The following is a 19,380-nucleotide window of genomic DNA, read 5'->3' as shown; positions in this document are numbered from 1 at the left end:
GAGGCCTTATATCGAAAATATACAAAGAACTCAAGAAGTTAGACCGCAGGGAAACAAATAACCCTATTAAAAAATGGGGTTCAGAGCTAAACAAAGAATTCACAGCTGAGGAATGCCGAATGGCTGAGAAACACCTAAAGAAATGTTCAACATCTTTAGTCATAAGGGAAATGCAAATCAAAACAACCCTGAGATTTCACCTCACACCAGTAAGAATGGCTAAGATCAAAAACTCAGGTGACAGTAGATGCTGGCGAGGATGTGGAGAAAGAGGAACACTCCTCCATTGTTGGTGGGATTGCAGACTGGTAAAACCATTCTGGAAATCAGTCTGGAGGTTCCTCAGAAAATTGGACATTGAACTGCCTGAGGATCCAGCTATACCTCTCTTGGGCATATACCCAAAAGATGCCTCAACATATAAAAGAGACACGTGCTCCACTATGTTCATCGCAGCCTTATTTATAATAGCCAGAAAATGGAAAGAACCCAGATGCCCTTCAACAGAGGAATGGATACAGAAAATGTGGTACATCTACACAATGGAATATTACTCAGCTATCAAAAACAACGAGTTTATGAAATTCGTAGGCAAATGGTTGGAACTGGAAAATATCATCCTGAGTGAGCTAACCCAATCACAGAAAGAAATACATGGTATGCACTCATTGATAAGTGGCTATTAGCCCAAATGCTTGAATTACCCTAGATCCCTAGAACAAACGAAACTCAAGAAGGATGATCAAAATGTGAATGCTTCACTCCTTCTTTAAATGAGGAAAAAGAATACCCCTGGCAGGGAAGGGAGAGGCAAAGATTAAAACAGAGACTGAAGGAACACCCATTCAGAGCCTGCCCCACATGTGGCCCATACATATACAGCCACCCAATTAGACAAGATGGATGAAGCAAAGAAGTGCAGACCGACAGGAGCCGGATGTAGATCGCTCCTGAGAGACACTGCCAGAATACAGCAAATACAGAGGCGAATGCCAGCAGCAAACCACTGAACTGAGAATAGGTCCCCTATTGAAGGAATCAGAGAAAGAACTGGAAGAGCTTGAAGGGGCTCGAGACCCCAAAAGTACAACAATGCCAAGCAACCAGAGCTTCCAGGGACTAAGCCACTACCTAAAGACTATACATGGACTGACCCTGGACTCTGACCTCATAGGTAGCAATGAATATCCTAGTAAGAGCACCAGTGGAAGGGGAAGCCCTGGGTCCTGCTAAGACTGAACCCCCAGTGAACTAGTCTATGGGGGGAGGGCGGCAATGGGCGGAGGGTTGGGAGGGGAACACCCATAAGGAAGGGGAGGGGGGAGGGGGATGTTTGCCCGGAAACCGGGAAAGGGAATAACACTCGAAATGTATATAAGAAATACTCAAGTTAATAAAAAAAAAAAGTTGAATATAAAAAAAAAAGAAATTCATAGGCACATGTATTGAAATAGAAAAATACTGAGTGAGGTAACCCAATCACAGAAAAACATACATGGTATGCACTCACTGATAAGTGGATATTAGCCCAAAGGCTCACATATACAGACCAAATAAAGCTCAAGACGGATGACCAAATGCAGATGCCTCACTCCTTAAAAGGAGGAACAAAAATATTTATAGGAGGGCCTATTGTGGCAGAGTTTGGAGCATCGACTGAAGGAACCGCCATTCAGAGCCTGCCCCACATGTACCACACACACACACACACACACACACACACACACACACACACTCATGTATATATATATATATATATATATATATATATATATATACATATATATATATATATATATATACACACACATATATATATAGAGAGAGAGTCACCAAGGCTAAATAAGATTGATGAAGCTAAGAGGGGCATGCTGACTGGACTGTATATAGATGTCTCCTGAGAAACACAGCCAGAGCCTGTCAAATACAAAGGTGTATGCTAGGGGCAAACCACTGAACTGAGAATGGGACCCCTATTAGAGGAGTTAGAGAAAGGATTGAAAGAGCTGAAAGGGCTTGCAACCCCATAACAACAACAATGCCAACCAACCAGAGTTCCCTGGGACTAAATCACTACCCAAAGACTGTACATAGACTGACCCCTGGCTAAAACTGTGTATGTAGCAGAGGAAGGCCTTGTTGGGCACTAATGGAAGAAGCCCGTGGTCCTTCGAAGGTTGGTCCCTCAGTGTAGAGAAATGTCAGGGGGCAGTGGTAAGTGGGAGTCGATGGGGAGGGAAACACCCTTATAGAAGAAGGGGAGGGAGATGGGATAGGGGTCTTATGTCTGGAAAACTGGAAAAGGGAATGCCATTTGAAATTTAAATAAATAAGAAAATATCCAAAAGAAATAAAAAGATTCTTTCTTTCCTCCAATTTGAGTTATTGCCTAGATCACATCATTGTCCAAAATATACATGTTCTCTCTCATGACAAAAAACTACACAAATACCACAACCACAGATGTCACCTTTCCCAACTAAATAGAACTTTTCCTACACTGGTAAAAACAAAATATATGACAGCTTTTTTTCCCCTTAACATGTATTCTTATCTTACAACATGTTTTCTCTAGGAGACTGTAGTATAGCTAGTTCCTCTCAATGGAAATAGTCTTCCTTAGAATAAAATTCCTGATGGTTCAGGAAATTGGAATAGAGAAATGGCTTAGTTGTTTAGAGAACTATAGAGGAATATCAATGCAGCAACATAGCTGCTCTGGCAAGGGATCGCATCCAAACAACTTTTAGGTCTGTGTGATCCAGCTGGAATGACACACCTTTAATCCCTCTGGCTGGAATGCAAACACACCTTTAGTACACTTTCAATATCAAACAATGAAAGTAAAGTTAGTTTGTAGGAGGAAGCAGCTGTGTTTGAAAGTGACATCTAATTTAGGGGCAATGTGACAAATAAATCAGAGAAAGATTTGACAGAATGACTTACAGATAAGATACGCCCAACTTCCATGAGAACAAACAAAAAAGAGGAGCTACCGTAGAGCAGCAGAGAGATTAGTTTTGTGCTGTCCAGTTTGTGGCAGTTTGGTCTGTGTAGTCAGAGGCAGGTTTTTCAAGTGAAGCAATTCCGTCAGAAGCTGAGAGAAGTGAATTTGAGTCAACCAGCTTGGAGAGGAGTTTGAGCCAGATCAGCTGAGTGGAACCATGCAGGCAGAACTCAGAAAGAACTAGAAAGTTGAGCTTATTCACTAGTAAACCTCGAAAACAACAATTACATCTCGTGAATAAAAGTTACTTGTACAAATATCTTCTTCCTATCATTAAGAACCTGGGTTCAATTTCCAAGTCTCAAACATTCATAACCAGTCATCAGATAAATTTGTGACATACAGGAAAATCTTTTATACACATACAATGCCAATAAATCTTAAAAAAAAAAAGATTCACAATGTAAATAAAACTTACGCATTTCAAGGGACCCATAAAAGTAATAGATTCATTAAGTATCTTCCTCGAAATGTTACAGCTCTTTTAGAATTTGTCTAGCAGGTTTTCAGACTCTGATTTCAGTCAGAAACCCACCCCACCCCCCGGAAAAAAAAGGTCTTCCCCAAGGCATTCACAACAGTTGGGCACAGGAGATATTCTAACTAGTTCAGTTGTCTGCAGGTTACACAATGAACTCAATAAATGAAGCTTCTGTGCCTCATCATCCAGATTGAAATAGACTTTTAGGTGATGCATCTGCCTTTAACTTACTCATTTTGCCACAAGTAACTTCTTACACACTCTCCTAAAAATATGCACAGGAAAATAAAACAAATGAATGGTTCACTAAGGCCCACTTGGGCGCAATGAAATTGTCATGGTCGTCTATCTTGTCTGTAGAAGCGTTTGTCCATGCCTTCTTTTTTTAAAAAAAAAAAAAAAAGTTATATAACACATAATAATAGTCTTTTAGGATGCAATATGTAATTCCCTGTGAAATATTCAAAGTCCATGTATAACCTAATGTGATAGAGGTCAATTTCTAAGAATTACTGTGTGTAGCTAGTAGTTGTTTTGAGGATAATTAAGATGCTAGGTAATTTCCTTCACTTTTTATGCTGCTCTTTCTACTACCAAAGAAGCAGGGTTTTAATGAAAATTCAGGATTTAAGCATTACAGTTTAGTTTCTTCTACAGTGCCTATGTTATTTTCAAACATTTAAACATAACAATAGGGTTCTTCCCTCACATTAACATTGACATTAGGTTCTTCATGAATGTTGCATGCTTTGCAAAACCATTCATTCACTTGAAACAAATTTTCCCTCACCTTAGTCACTATGGAACCATTACTAATCCATTACGATTCAGTTATACTATATATTTATTTCAATGCTTGAGTTTCATTTAAAATAAGTGTAGGCCACAGAAAGCATCGATAAATAGATGGGAAATATACATGCATAAGCTTTCACCCAAGGGATATTTTTCTGCAACATAAAACTTGTTTCATTATGGAAACTTGAAATGATGACACCAAGAATGTCTGATTAGACTCTCAGTCATTAACAAATTACTCATTCAAGTGTGCATATATGCAAGACCCTGTTGGAATGGCTTTCCTTTATTTCTGCATCCATAGCCAGTTCTCCGAGATAATCCTACAATAAGCAGATTAACAGGAGAAAACATTTGCAAAATTTAAATATGGATTTAAATATCTCTTGTAAGAGATAACTTAAGTAGTCAAATATTCAAAATAGTGGTGATATTTGAGAATTTTTTTCTCTTTATAGGTGAAAAGGGAATAATGTAGGAATCTTAAGGAGAAAAAATTTGGAAATTCATAAATTTTAGGAACAAAGACTGTGTCTTTTTCAGATTATGTGGAAAGCTAGATAGGAACAATATGGACACTGATAAATTTGTAGAGTGGGATCAATTTCCAGTTCTTGCAGGAATTAAAAAGTCTGGTTGTTGAAATACCCACAGAGGGAATTTATGAAAATGGGATTCCCTTGAACAAATAAGGCAGTAAGGTAATTTTTACCTGTAATTGCTTTGCCATAGAGCCTTCGCCTCAAAATAATCCACCAGGCCAAATTGATTTGGTTTTCCAGTTTCGTGTCAAGAACTTAATTATAGCTCTCATGTAGTCTAGTCTCCCTGCACCACCATGAAAAAAAAATGGAAAAGAAAAAAGAAAGAAGCAAACAAAAACAACAAACAAAAATAGCAGATATTGGAAAATAAAACTGAGTTACTGAGTCTGTGAGAATGAGCATCACGAATGTAAGAGTACTTATCACAGTTGATTAGTTCATCATAATGCAATGAATAATTTTCACAAAGAACCTACCCATAATCGGTCTTCCCTCCAGCTAAAGAACTTTCCATTTGTAACTATACTTTTTCCCAAAAATATGCAGTGCTTGTTCACTATAACTTTCTTATCAGAATTATATAATATCAAAAATCTTAGTAATATTATAATAAAGATTTTCCACAGACATAAATTTCTCAAGAAAACATTATTGCCATTTCCTCATTTAATGTATGTCTTCTTTAAATTTGTGATACCAGAATCAGTGAAAGAACAGATATTCATTGCTGTGTGACCTTCCTGTTATTTTAGGTTCTAGGAGACAAAATGAGTTTGAAGAAAGGAACCAAGGAAAATAAAACTATCAAAGGAAAAAAATGAGACATTTATCAAGTAACTGTGGTATGTTAAATTGAAATGAAATATTGGAAATAAGCATAGTATTAATAATAATGGGGACCTGGGAAGAATTATTAGAAAAGTCTATGTAAATATGAAAAAAGTAATAGAACCTTAACAGTAAGTAGACTACTGAATGGGTAAGTCTACAGAAATAGAATGGTGGGCAGAGCGGTTTAAGATAGTTTTGAAGTGCACAGCAGTACGTGTCACATGGGTACAAGGAAGGTAGATACTGACACAATGTACTCAGTAGACTACCACACTCTGAGAAGGTAGATGAGTTGACAGGGCAGTGACTGCAACGGCAAATCACTCTTACTCTTACTTTCCAAGTCTTCCCTTAAATTTAAAGAAGGATTTAAATGTTTATATTACATCTGACAGGAAGTAAAATTTTCACACATACTACTTTTTAAGGCAAATGCAATAAAAAGAATACATATACCCAACTTTGGCCATTATTTCTAAATATCAACTACTTTGAAAACAAAGGGCTACCTCAACTTCAAAGAGAAATATCAAGAGTTTAATATTTTTTTTAAATTGTCACAAATGACATGCATCTTTATTTCAACAATTTTTTTTTTTTTTTTTTTTTTTTTTGGAGCTGGGGACCGAACCCAGGGTCTTGCGCTTGCTAGGCAAGTGCTCTACCACTGAGCTAAATCCCCAGCCCCCAACAATTTTTTTTTATTAACTTGAGTATTTCTTATATACATTTCGAGTGTTATTCAGATACAATCAACTAAATGGGACTACATAATGAGTCAAAATTACATTTAAAGACTGTGGTAAAATGAGGCATTATATAAGAATACATTTGCTCCACATGAAATTTACATTTTCTAGACATTTGTGTTATTTAACTAAAAAGAATATTATAATTAATAACATTAAAATGAATTTTTACTATTTCTAAATGTTTAATTAAAAGTTCTGAGTACTTTTTATTTAAAAACAAAAAAATGGATTTGAAATGTGAAAGTTTGCACTTAAGTAAAAATATTATTTGATGGTATATCAAAAAATAACTTTTACCACATAATCCAAAGAGAATTGACACTTATTAAAAGTTTTAAAATACTACTAGAAATATTTATAAGGTTTCATTTCAATATAAGGTTTCATTCAGTGATCATAATCAAGTACAGGAAAATTAAAGTTATATTTCAAAAGACATTTTTTCCTTTTTTTTTCTTTTTCTTTCTTTCTTTTTTTTTTTTTCGTAGCTGGGAACCAAACCCAGGGCCTTGCGCTTGCTAGGCAAGCACTCTACCACTGAGCTAAATCCCCAACCCCTCAAAGGACATTTTTGTAAATTTGTTTTGATTGGAAAAGTTATAAACTTAATTATAACATAGAGTTATAGCATAATAATGATTAATAATTATAATAAAAATAAAGAAATAAAGTTCTGTTTGATAATGAATCTATATAGTAATGGAAAGTTTTATTTAATTAAAATTAATGTTTTTATGTGCATTTTGATGTTGAAGAGTATTGTAAAAATCCAGTCCATATATGTAATATATTTGATAAACTGATAAATGGTACTAATTCACGGAATTAATAAATTTAGGACAATATAGTGTAGAGAAAGAATAAAGTAATTTAACAGTCATGCTTCTCTGCATGTTAATAAATGGTAGGTGTTTTCATTCAAATGTACACATAAAAGGATGATCTTTGTCAAGTTAGGAACATTCCTATAATCTAAAGTATGTTATAACTTTATTTTATTTAAATTTGCAACAAATGTTTCAAAATTTATAAAATATATTTTTATTTTTCTGAAAAACATAATGGTATTCAGGACACAGTTCAAGAAAAAACTATTAAGAGAAATTGATATTTGAGTGTCACATGGACATAATAGGAGTAGATAAGTATCTTGGAACATTGATACTTTAATGTCATGAGCTTACCAGGTCTCACTTTTGCAGTGACTGACTTACTGATACCTTGAGAAGCAATGTTTCCCTATGAAATTATGAATGGATTTGAAAATTAAACAGGAATAATCATGTCCTCTCTATATGTTATGAAGAGCAGACACTGACAAAAAGATCAAAACATGAAAATTTTATAAGACCAGTCTGAGGACAAGTTTGAAAATCAAACTGAATTTTAAGTGATTTTTAAATAACTATGAGACACTAAAAAATAGTTATTTCAAAATAGAATGAGAATAACATAAATGTGAAATATACAGTAAAGAAATCTTGTTATTTGAGGGGAAAGAACAAAACAAAAAGAAAAACAAAACAAAGAACATTATGTGCCCTCAGTGTAGAACTGGACAAAGCTAATAAGTCTGACATTATAAATTGAAAATAATGAGTAATATCATTCTCCTAAGACGTAAAGAGTTTACTAGAACTCAATCATTCAAAGTTAAATTCATTACTATTACTGACAACTATGTCAGATTTACATAAAGATGAAAAGCATCTGTTGGGTAATGGATAAAATACTATCTTTAAAAATCCATTGAATTACACAAAAATGTTAATGATATTCAAACAAAATAGTATTAGTCATTCTTATTGAGTATATCCAGTAGATCTCGCACTTTAAAAAGATTCTGCTGGGATAGAGGTGAGGCTCAGTGGGTACAGCACTTGCCATTTTCTAAGTGAAGACCCATGTTTAAATCCCTAGGGGCCATGTTAGGTCAAGCATTGCAGCATGCGACTGTAATCCTTAGGTTTCCAAACTGATTAGAAAGGTAGAATTGGAAAAGTCCCCAGAAGATCATGGACTAACTGGCTTAGTGTATACAGCAGCAAACAAAAGTCCTATCTCAAATAAGTTAGATTATTAGGTCTGACACGTGGGTTATCTTCTGACTTCTACGTGTGAGTCATAGCATGTACCCAACCAACTCAAAGGCATACATATCATGTACATAAACAAAAAATTAAATTTTTCTGTACTAACTACTTTGTCTTTTCCAGTCAAACCTATGGAGAAGATACCGTTACATATGTTATTTTATAGAGGAAAAGCAAAATTTGTGATGCAAAAATTGATATCTTTTTATTTTACAAACAAAACACAGGTAAAATTTTCTTTGCCTTTACAACTAAAAGACCAAATACCTAAGTCCTTGATGGATGGTTTACTGATTGAGTATTCATACCTAGTCTGACAATAAGTTTATGATTGAATTCTAGACCTCCAGAAGCCACATGCATTGCCTTAATATATCTATCTTTTATCATTACAAGGAAAATAAAAATAAAGAAATGAAGGGTTGTTGGTAAGCAAACATGTGAACTCTCAGTGAATGAAGTCCTTGGATATGCAGATAAACAGGGGTTTCTTGAACATAATGGGGCTAGAACAGGCTGCAGTCCTGGAAGATCTATGACCACAACAGCCTCCTCAGGACAATGCCTTCCAAGTTTTTTACCTTATCTGTTCAAAATTAATATTCATAAAAATATGTGGAAAATATTTAATGGTTTATTATATTCAACAAAGTTTATTATAGTTTTATAAGTTAAAGTTTAATAGACAACATTCATTCATATGTTCATTACACTGTGAGAAAATTTAGTGAATTTCATTCAAATGAAGCAAGAGTTTTCATAAACATTACATACAAGTAAACAAAGATTTAAGAAATAATTATTTATGTTTACTTTTTCCTGAGTTTAAACTACGAGTTTAGTTTGAGGGAAGAAATGAGGGTGGAGTTGATGAAAACACATTTTTTTGCATTTATAAAATAAATTTTAAGATGGTTAATGAAATTATTCTATATAGGAATAAGTGTTTTTCATTTAAGTTGGAGTAGTACATGAGTCTGCAGAGTGCTTTTGCAGGATTTCCATTTTTACAGTATTAATCTTTCCAATCTATGACCACAGGAGGCCTTTCCATCTTCTGCTGTCCTCTTCAGTTATCGCAGCATTGTCCTAAGAGATTCATTGCAGGGATCACTTTTTTCTGTCTTGCTTAAGTTTATGCCCAGGTTTGTGTTGTTTATTTGTTTGCTTTGTGCCTAATTTCAAAGGGATTGTTTTCATGGTTTCCTCTTATGGATGCAATTGATTTCTATTTTATTCTTCATTTTTTTCTGTATGTGTTTATCAAATTTGGAAGATGGTCAAATTGTTAGCAAGTATGGATATTAAACATCTTTCCTCCCAACCTGTATTGTCTTCTTTTCACTTTTTGCCTTTAAGTTAAGATTTCAAGCAATGCAAGTGATTGTAATGGAAAAATAGACAACCTTGCCTTGTTCTGTATCTCAGTGAAACTCATTTAATTGCTCTCCATTTTAATTATATTATCTATGGGTTTACCATATATGCCTTCATTATGTTGAGGTATGCTCCCTCCGTCCTTAGTCTTTTTCATGACTTTTATCATAGAACTTAAAGAGTATCAAATAAAATTTTCAGTGCCAAACACAGGGTACATTTCTAAGAGTAATTCATTAAGGAGAAGACAGTGGCATCCCAAACCAAGACATCCTCCTGCTATTGGTTGCCCATTAAAAAGAAGAGGGTAAGATCCTACTGCTAAAACACACCACACACACACACACACACACACACACACACACACACACACACACACATTGCAGACATAGAGAAATCAGTCTTAAAGTGACAAGGAACATCTCTTCTTGGTTTGACTTCACAGTACTAGGAAGGGAATTTCAGGTTGTTAGGAGAGAAAAGACATCAGTGGTCACAACTAACACAGCACCCCACATACTTAAACACTGGTCTGAAGGGAAAATGTCCATTTGTGCATTTGTGGCATGATGGTTACTGTAATAATTAAATATTACCTTGATTGTATTTAAGACCTCTTCCATTGAATGGAACTCAAGCCTAAAACTTCACACATGGTAAAAACCTAAGGATAGTAAAGCCATAGGCCATAAAGGATAGCTTATTAATGTTGTTTTCAAAATGATCATTTTTAAAAATTGCTTTTTAGATATTTATACTTATATCTGTAGATTTGACTATCCTGTATAGCTATCAGAGAATCTTCTTGTGGCAGAAGATAGTGTTTAATGCAGTGATGTGTCAGTGTTCAAACTACTGAGAATAAAAAAAAATGATGTGTGTGATTTTGTGTATGTGTGTGTGTGTTTGTGTGTGTTTGTGTGTGTGTGTGTATGTTTTAGCATAATTGGGACATCTATGTCACACTCCCATATCCCATGGCTTGGGAAATATAATGAAAATGGATGCAGAAAGAACGTAAGTGCTACAGAGTGTAGAGGCCTGCTGCACACAGGAACCCACACCAATTGTAACCCATATAAGACATCATCCCCTAAGAGCAAGACTTAAATATTACAACATGGGTGGAAAGGGATGCTAGTTGTCTCACCCCTAACCTGAGAAGCTAATACAAGGAGAATGCTGCTGGAGGGAGAGCTACTTTTTATTCAGGGGTAGTGGGCAACTTTGATAGGATTTCCTTACCTTAGTGATAACCTCATACACATGTGCATGTGGGCAGCACTAATTGGACTTACTGGATTTAAGAAAAATAGATATGATGTTAAGAGGGTGTGGGAGATATGGTGAGGGTAGGAGAGATGAAGGGAAGGCCTCAGGGGTAAATATGACCAGCATAATTTTTATACATGTCTGATAAATTCAAAGAAGAAAAACATAATTGTGAAAACAAAACTACTTCCTTTTTCTATAAATAATAAAAATAATAAATAACTATGAAAATACCATGTCATGAAATAAAATCTATAATATAAATCTATGAGAAATTAACAATATAGTGTTACATGTGAAGAGAAGAAACTTAAAATTATAGCCTTTTCTTTCTTTGCAAAATAGGACAGAGAAAAATAGGAAATTCAAAAGGATCAAATCATTAAAGAACCTTCTACAGAGTTTCAACCACAGATGATTAGAATTCCTAAGACATGCATTGAACATGAAGGGGAAATCTGAAATTATGGTTAACTGTCTTGAAAACTGATAGACATGAACTTCTGAGTTGTAAAGAATCATTTATTTTCCATCAAAATAAATGAAAAGAGACAAATATGGTTATTTATTAGCCTGAAATTTCAGAGGCCACAATATAAACAACTACAGAAACTTCTACAGAAATAATATGAGAAAGAATGACAAGTCGCTTCTCCAAAATGACTGTATATTAACAATCACAATATCAACAAATCAAATCCTCCAACACTGGAAGGAAAATATATCCTCCACCTAGAATTATACATCAAGTCAAACAATTAATTAGATGTGAAGGCCAATTAAGGTCAATTCCTGTATGCAACTCCTTCTAAAAGAAATTACTTCTATCAGATTTTCATCCTTTGAGAAAATATTGTAAGGTGAAATTATTCAGATATATGTTTTGTTACCAAAACCTTTGTTAAACTACAAAAATATCAATTGTTTATTTAAATATGAGCTTCTTATTTATTTACAAACAAAAGAGATTTAAAAGTATCATGTATTTCAGAACTATTATGGAAATAGCTGATCTGTACATAAGACATAAGATCACAATAAAGAAAAAATTAGAAATGTACAGGAAAAGTAAAAAAAATTAAAAATAATAATAATGTGATCATATTCACTGAATTAAGAAAACAGTTGAATTCTTTGATCTATAAAGGCTCACATTAAAAAAATAACTCAAGACCCTGTGAGAGAGACCCAACCGCCTGGTCAGGTGGGCACTCCTGAGGCTGCAGAGCAGAAGAGACCACCAACACTGCTCACCCCTGCCCACATCCCTGGCCCAAGAGGAAACTGTATAAGGCCTCTGGGCTCCCATGGGGGAGGGCCCAGGAGCGGCAGGACCCCTGCCTGAGACACCGCCAGAACCTGAGAGAAACAGACCTGATAAACAGTTCTCTGCACCCAAATCCCAAGGGAGGGAGAGCTGAACGTTCAGAGAGGCAGACAAGCCTGGGAAACCAGAAGAGACAGCTCTCTGCACACACATCTCGGACGCCAGAGGAAAAAGCCAAAGACCATCTGGAACCCTGGTGCACTGAAGCTCCCGGAAACAGCGGCACAGGTCTTCCTGGTTGCTGCCGCTGCAGAGAGCCCGTGGGCAGCACCCCACAAACGAACTTGAGCCTCGGGACCACAGGTAAGACCAACTTTTCTGCTGCAAGAAAGCTGCCTGGTGAACTCAAGACACAGGCCCACAGGAACAGCTGAAGACCTGTAGAGAGGAAAAACTACACGCCGGAAAGCAGAACACTCTGTCCCCATAACTGACTGAAAGAGAGGAAAACAGGTCTACAGCACTCCTGACACACAGGCTTATAGGACAGTCTAGCCAATGTCAGAAATAGCAGAACAAAGTAACACTAGAGATAATCTGATGGCGAGAGGCAAGCGCAGGAACCCAAGCAACAGAAACCAAGACAACATGGCACCATCGGAGCCCAATTCTCCCATCAAAACAAACATGGAATATCCAAACACACCAGAAAAGCAAGATCTAGTTTCAAAATCATTTTTGATCATGATGCTGGAGGACTTCAAGAAAGACGTGAAGAACTCCCTTAGAGAACAAGTAGAAGCCTACAGAGAGGAATCGCAAAAATGACTGAAAGAATCGCTAAAATCCCTGAAAGAATTCCGGGAAAACATAAATAAACAAGTAGAAGCCCATAGAGAGGAGACACAAAAATCCCTGAAAGAATTCCAGGAAAACATAAATAAACAAGTAGAAGCCCATAGAGAGGAGACACAAAAATCCCTGAAAGAATTCCAGGAAAACACAATCAAACAGTTGAAGGAATTAAAAATGGAAATAGAAGCAATCAAGAAAGAACACATGGAAACAACCCTGGATATAGAAAACCAAAAGAAGAGACAAGGAGCTGTAGATACAAGCTTCACCAACAGAATACAAGAGATGGAAGAGAGAATCTCAGGAGCAGAAGATTCCATAGAAATCATTGACTCAACTGTCAAAGATAATGTAAAGCGGAAAAAGCTACTGGTCCAAAACATACAGGAAATCCAGGACTAAATGAGAAGATCAAACCTAAGGATAATAGGTATAGAAGAGAGTGAAGACTCCCAGCTCAAAGGACCAGTAAATATCTTCAACAAAATCATAGAAGAAAACTTCCCTAACCTAAAAAAAGAGATACCCATAGACATACAAGAAGCCTACAGAACTCCAAATAGATTGGACCAGAAAAGAAACACCTCCCGTCACATAATTGTCAAAACACCAAACGCACAAAATAAAGAAAGAATATTAAAAGCAGTAAGGGAAAAAGGTCAAGTAACATATAAAGGCAGACCTATCAGAATCACACCAGACTTCTCGCCGAAACTATGAAGGCCAGAAGATCCTGGACTGATGTCATACAGACCCTAAGAGAACACAAATGCCAGCCCAGGTTACTGTATCCAGCAAAACTCTCAATTAACATTGATGGAGAAACCAAGATATTCCATGACAAAACCAAATTTACACAATATCTTTCTACAAATCCAGCACTACAAAGGATAATAAATGGTAAAGCCCAACATAAGGAGGCAAGCTATACCCTAGAAGAAGCAAGAAACTAATCGTCTTGGCAACAAAACAAAGAGAATGAAAGCACACAAACATAACCTCACATCCAAATATGAATATAAAGGGAAACAATAATCACTATTCCTTAATATCTCTCAATATCAATGGCCACAACTCCCCAATAAAAAGACATAGATTAACAAACTGGATACGCAACGAGGAACCTGCATTCTGCTGCCTACAGGAAACACACCTCAGAGACAAAGACAGACACTACCTCAGAGTGAAAGGCTGGGAAAACAACTTTCCAAGCAAATGGTCAGAAGAAGCAAGCTGGAGTAGCCATTCTAATATCAAATAAAATCAATTTCCAACTAAAAGTCATCAAAAAAGATAAGGAAGGACACTTCATATTCATCAAAGGAAAAATCCACCAAGATGAACTCTCAATCCTAAATATCTATGCCACAAATACAAGGGCACCTACATACGTAAAAGAAACCTTACTACAGCTCAAAACACACATTGCACCTCACACAATAATAGTGGGATATTTGAACACCCCACTCTCATCAATGGACAGATCATGGAAACAGAAATTAAACAGTGATGTCGACAGACTAAGAGAAGTAATGAGCCAAATGGACTTAACGGATATTTATAGAACATTCTATCCTAAAGCAAAAGGATATACCTTCTTCTCAGCTCCTCATGGTACTTTCTCCAAAATTGAACATATAATTGGTCAAAAAACGGGCCTCAACAGGTACAGAAAGAGAGAAATAATCCCATGTGTGCTATCGGACCACCACAGCCTAAAACTGGACTTCAATAACAATAAGGGAAGAATGCCCACATATACGTGGAAATTGAACAATGCTCTACTCAATGATAACCTGGTCAAGGAAGAAATAAAGAAAGAAATTAAAAACTTTTTAGAATTTAATGAAAATGAAGATACAACATACCCAAACTTATGGGACACAATGAAAGCTGTGCTAAGAGGAAAACTCATAGCGCTGAGTGCCTGCAGAAAGAAACAGGAAAGAACATATGTCAGCAGCTTGACAGCACACCTAAAAGCTCTAGAACAAAAAGAAGCAAATACACCCAGGAGGAGTAGAAGGCAGGAAATAATCCAACTCAGAGTTGAAATCAACCAAGTAGAAACAAAAAGGACCATAGAAAGAATCAACAGAACCAAAAGTTGGTTCTTTGAGAAAATCAACAAGATAGATAAACCCTTAGCCAGACTAACGAGAGGACACAGAGAGTGCATCCAAATTAACAAAATCAGAAATGAAAAGGGAGACATAACTACAGATTCAGAGGAAATTCAAAAAATCATCAGATCTTACTATAAAAACCTATATTCAACAAAACTTGAAAATCTTCAGGAAATGGACAATTTCCTAGACAGATACCAGGTATCGAAGTTAAATCAGGAACAGATAAACCAGTTAAACAACCCCATAACTCTTAAGGAAATAGAAGCAGTCATTAAAGGTCTCCCAACCAAAAAGAGCCCAGGTCCAGATGGGTTTAGTACAGAATTCTATCAAACCTTCATAGAAGACCTCATACCAATATTATCCAAACTATTCCACAAAATTGAAACAGATGGAGCACTACCGAATTCCTTCTACGAAGCCACAATTACTCTTATACCTAAACCACACAAAGACACAACAAAGAAAGAGAACTTCAGACCAATTTCCCTTATGAACATCGACTCAAAAATACTCAATAAAATTCTGGCAAACCGAATTCAAGAGCACATCAAAACAATCATCCACCATGATCAAGTAGGCTTCATCCCAGGCATGCAGGGATGGTTTAATATACGGAAAACCATCAAAGTGATCCATTATATACACAAACTGAAAGAACAGAACCACATGATTATTTCCTTAGATGCTGAGAAAGCATTTGACAAAATTCAACACCACTTCATGATAAAAGTCCTGGAAAGAATAGGAATTCAAGGCCCATACCTAAACATAGTAAAAGCCATATACAGCAAACCACTTGCTAACATTAAACTAAATGGAGAGAAACTTGAAGCAATCCCACTAAAATCAGGGACTAGACAAGGCTGCCCACTTTCGCCCTACTTATTCAATATAGTTCTTGAAGTTCTAGCCAGAGCAATCAGACAACAAAAGGAGATCAAGGGGATACAGATCGGAAAAGAAGAGGTCAAAATATCACTATTTGCAGATGACATGATAGTATATTTAAGTGATCCCAAAAGTTCTACCAGTGAACTACTAAAGCTGATAAACAACTTCAGCAAAGTGGCTGGGTATAAAATTAACTCAAATAAATCAGTTGCCTTCCTCTATACAAAAGAGAAACAAGCCGAGAGAGAAATTAGGGAAACGACACCCTTCATAATAGACCCAAATAATATAAAGTACCTCGGTGTGATTTTAACCAAGCAAGTAAAAGATCTGTACAATAAGAACTTCAAGACACTGAGGAAAGAAATTGAAGAAGACCTCAGAAGATGGAAAGATCTCCCATGCTCATGGATTGGCAGGATTAATATAGTAAAAATGGCCATTTTACCAAAAGCAATCTACAGATTCAATACAATCCCCATCAAAATACCAATCCATTTCTTCAAAGAGTTAGACAGAACAATTTGCAAATTCATCTGGAATAACAAAAAACCCAGGATAGCTAAAGCTATCCTCAACAATAAAAGGACTTCAGGGGGAATCACTATCCCTGAACTCAAGCAGTATTACAGAGCAATAGTGATAAAAACTGCATGGTATTGGTACAGAGACAGACAGATAGACCAATGGAATAGAATTGAAGACCCAGAAATGAACCCACACACCTATGGTCACTTGATTTTTGACAAAGGAGTCAAAACCATCCAATGGAAAAAAGATAGCATTTTCAGCAAATGGTGCTGGTTCAACTGGAGGGCAACATGTAGAAGAATGCAGATCGATCCATGCTTATCACCCTGTACAAAGCTTAAGTCCAAGTGGATCAAGGACCTCCACATCAAAGCAGACACACTCAAACTAATAGAAGAAAAACTAGGGAGGCATCTGGAACACATGGGCACTGGAAAAAATTTCCTGAACAAAACACCAATGGCTTATGCTCTAAGATCAAGAATCGACAAATGGGATCTCATAAAACTGTAAAGCTTCTGTAAGGCAAAGGACACTGTGGTTAGGACAAAACGGCAACCAACAGATTGGGAAAAGATCTTTACCAATCCTACAACAGATAGAGGCCTTATATCCAAAATATACAAAGAACTCAAGAAGTTAGACCGCAGGGAATCAAATAACCCTATTAAAAAATGGGGTTCAGAGCTAAACAAAGAATTCACAGCTGAGGAATTCCGAATGGCTGAGAAACACCTAAAGAAATGTTCAACATCTTTAGTCGTAAGGGAAATGCAAATCAAAACAACCCTGAGATTTCACCTCACACCAGTGAGAATGGCTAAGATCAAAAACTCAGGTGATAGCAGATGCTGGCGAGGATGTGGAGAAAGAGGAACACTCCTCCATTGTTGGTGGGATTGCAGACTGGTAAAACCATTCTGGAAATCAGTCTGGAGGTTCCTCAGAAAATTGGACATTGAACTGCCTGAGGATCCAGCTATACCTCTCTTGGGCATATACCCAAAAGATGCCTCAACATATAAAAGAGACACGTGCTCCACTATGTTCATCGCAGCCTTATTTATAATAGCCAGAAAATGGAAAGAACCCAGATGCCCTTCAACAGAGGAATGGATACAGAAAATGTGGTACATCTACACAATGGAATATTACTCAGCTATCAAAAACAACGAGTTTATGAAATTCGTAGGCAAATGGTTGGAACTGGAAAATATCATCCTGAGTGAGCTAACCCAATCACAGAAAGACATACATGGTATGCACTCATTGATAAGTGGCTATTAGCCCAAATGCTTGAATTACCCTAGATCCCTAGAACAAACGAAACTCAAGACGGATGATCAAAATGTGAATGCTTCACTCCTTCTTTAAATGAGGAAAAAGAATACCCCTGGCAGGGAAGGGAGAGGCAAAGATTAAAACAGAGACTGAAGGAACACCCATTCAGAGCCTGCCCCACATGTGGCTCATACATATACAGCCACCCAATTAGACAAGATGGATGAAGCAAAGAAGTGCAGACCGACAGGAGCTGGATGTAGATCGCTCCTGAGAGACACAGCCAGAATACAGCAAATACAGAGGCAAATGCCAGCAGCAAACCACTGAACTGAGAATAGGTCCCCCGTTGAAGGAATCAGAGAAAGAACTGGAAGAGCTTGAAGGGGCTCGGGACCCCAAAAGTACAACTATGCCAAGCAACCAGAGCTTCCAGGGACTAAGCCACTACCTAAACACTATACATGGACTGACCCTGGACTCTGACCCGATAGGTAGCAAAATATCCTAGTAAGAGCACCAGTGGAAGGGGAAGCCCTGGGTCCTGCTAAGACTGAACCCCCAGTGAACTAGACTATGGGGGGAGGGCGGCAATGGGGGGAGGGTTAGGAGGGGAACACCCATAAGGAAGGGGAGGGGGGAGGGGGATGTTTGCCCGGAAACCGGGAAAGGGAATAACACTCGAAATGTATATAAGAAATACTCAAGTTAATAAAAAAAAAAAAACTAACTCAAAATTATTTTGCATGTACAAAGTGTTGGATATTTTGTATAAAGGTATTTTGAAATGTTTAGAGAAAAAAATGAAAAAAATTATATTCTATAGCTCTATTTCTAAGTTCTCTTGATCATTGTTGACATAAAATGAAGCCTGAAAACAATGGAGTTATGACTATATAATTCTTAAGGTCAAGAAAGTTGTTGGTATCTTTTAATCTTCATTTATAATCTTTTGTGTTATCATTGTATCTTTTAATTATAGAAACTTTAAATTTATGGGTGTGTATTTTTTGAGCATGTATGTACTGAATTCTTCACATGTTTGATGGCTCGGTGTTTAACCAAACATAACAAGGCAAAGCTAAAATAAAAACAGAACTGTACAAATATGCACACACACAATCACAGGATACATGAATAAGCCCTCTCACTCCTCTGTCTCTTGTGTCAGTTAAAACTAGGATTCATCTTCCAGAAACAGGGTTCAGGGTAATCTTTTCTGTTTATTCTTCATTTTTAAAATTTAGTAATTCAATTTAAATCCCAA

The 19,380-nt window shown here is 36.5% G+C and overlaps 1 long non-coding RNA gene and 1 pseudogene across 1 annotated transcript in view; one reads left to right on the top strand and one right to left on the bottom strand.

The window, feature by feature from the left end:
* Positions 1-19,380, bottom strand: part of LOC147996302 (uncharacterized) — a 130,565-nt gene that overhangs the window by 97,506 nt on the left and 13,679 nt on the right. The gene's annotated exons all lie outside the window — the stretch shown is intronic.
* Positions 3,476-3,542, top strand: LOC120101213 (U7 small nuclear RNA; annotated as a pseudogene).

The sequence above is a fragment of the Rattus norvegicus genome, chromosome 2 (assembly GCF_021556685.1).
Source record: "Rattus norvegicus strain SHRSP/BbbUtx chromosome 2, alternate assembly SHRSP_T2T, whole genome shotgun sequence".
In the NCBI taxonomy this organism is placed as follows: Eukaryota; Metazoa; Chordata; class Mammalia; order Rodentia; family Muridae; genus Rattus; species Rattus norvegicus.
The sequence above is the reverse complement of the archived record's forward strand: the minus strand, read 5'-3'. Positions and strand labels throughout refer to the sequence as shown.